Source organism: Penaeus monodon, chromosome 29, assembly GCF_015228065.2.
Source record: "Penaeus monodon isolate SGIC_2016 chromosome 29, NSTDA_Pmon_1, whole genome shotgun sequence".
In the NCBI taxonomy this organism is placed as follows: Eukaryota; Metazoa; Arthropoda; class Malacostraca; order Decapoda; family Penaeidae; genus Penaeus; species Penaeus monodon.
Window position 1 is genome coordinate 23,967,733 of NC_051414.1, and position 1,410 is coordinate 23,969,142.

At 35.2% G+C, this 1,410-nt stretch overlaps 2 protein-coding genes across 2 annotated transcripts in view; both read left to right on the top strand.

The window, feature by feature from the left end:
• The window catches only part of LOC119592046 (transcription factor MafK-like), a 32,431-nt gene that overhangs the window by 27,511 nt on the left and 3,510 nt on the right, over positions 1-1,410 (top strand). The gene's annotated exons all lie outside the window — the stretch shown is intronic.
• The window catches only part of LOC119592047 (transcription factor MafK-like), a gene marked incomplete at its 3' end in the record, with an annotated part of 8,055 nt that continues 7,118 nt past the window's right edge, over positions 474-1,410 (top strand). The window contains 1 exon segment of the mRNA XM_037940842.1: positions 474-479.

The window sequence follows — 1,410 nt, forward strand, 5'->3', positions numbered from 1 at the left end:
TCAAGATTCATACAATATAGAAGGTATTTGATTGTCATGAAGAAAAAACTTTTATGGGAGTTACGTGAATGACAGGATTCTGTTATCAGCGCCATCTGGAAATTTCTCTCTTATCAAGAAGCAATTTTAAAAGCACAAGATATTTGTCCCACATTCTCAGCTAGTGATCTTTTGTCATACTTTTTGGAGAAAGTTGGAGTTTCTGCAAAGAGAGCCATGAGATAACACAAGTTTTAGTTGACAAAGAGCATTGAAAGTATGTTATTTATTGCCTAATTAGAAAAAAATTGGCACAGCTTCTGATTGTCTGCTTGGAGGCATGGGTGTTTATGATAAAACCTTGTTGAGTGTTTAGCAATACAGTCACTAAGTTATTCTAACAACAGAAGCAATTTCCATTGTGTTATGTGGCATTTACTTTATTTTGTGAATATGGTTGATGGTACTTGTACAGTTCATGTAAGGAGGAAGATTTCTGGGTCTTTGAAGGTGAATGGAAGATAGAAAAATAAAAAATATAAGTGAAATAACTATCTGGACATGGAATTCCGAGGGTCCACTGCAAGCCAAGAGCATTAGCTGCAGGCTATAGCAACCATAAGATAAACCTTAGTTTCCAGAACAATGGTATGCTGCACAATCTGTTCATATATTTAGGGGATTTTAATAAATTCATTTCTGAATATAAAGGGCCTATAGGGAAACTTTCTCATTTGAAAAGTAAGAATGATTTGGTAATGATTTTCACTGACTTGAATTTTGATATTGTAGCAATGGAACAAGCATACATACATACAGCAATTTGAGCAGTAATCTGTTTTAAGATTTTGAAAGTCACTGCTGATCTGCATCAAAGATGCATATAAAGACTAAGCTAACAAATCTAACATTCATAAAAAAAAGAAAAGATGCAAGTGAATATATGCTTGTATGTAAGGTCTCTCTAGTTTATTTTGTGGAATCTGGCACAATCTCTGAGGTGAAAAAGGGTGACAGCTCATTCCAAAATTGGGTGAAATATATATTGAACTTGTAGCCAACATTCTTTTTGTGCCTGAGACCATGGAACAGATTATGGTTGCATTGTTGAGTAAAAAATGGACAAAGAGTGGGGCATATCTGCCAAGTACCTAATCCTGTCTGATAGCCACTTGCTTGTTTCTGGCATGTTGGTTTCAGCATTTCATAGAGAGGAGACTTACAGCATTTCTCTGCTTTGTTAAGCATTTCCATTTGTTTGTTCATTTTGAGAACAGGTACCTTCACACGAATTGCATAGAATGAATGTGAACAAGTTTACAGAAAATGGGGTTATATGTAGATGGCTCCAAAATTGAAAAAGGACAATGTGTGGTTAAACAAATTTGGGGTGCAGGCTGAAGGAAATATAGTTTTTCCTTGAAAGTGGAG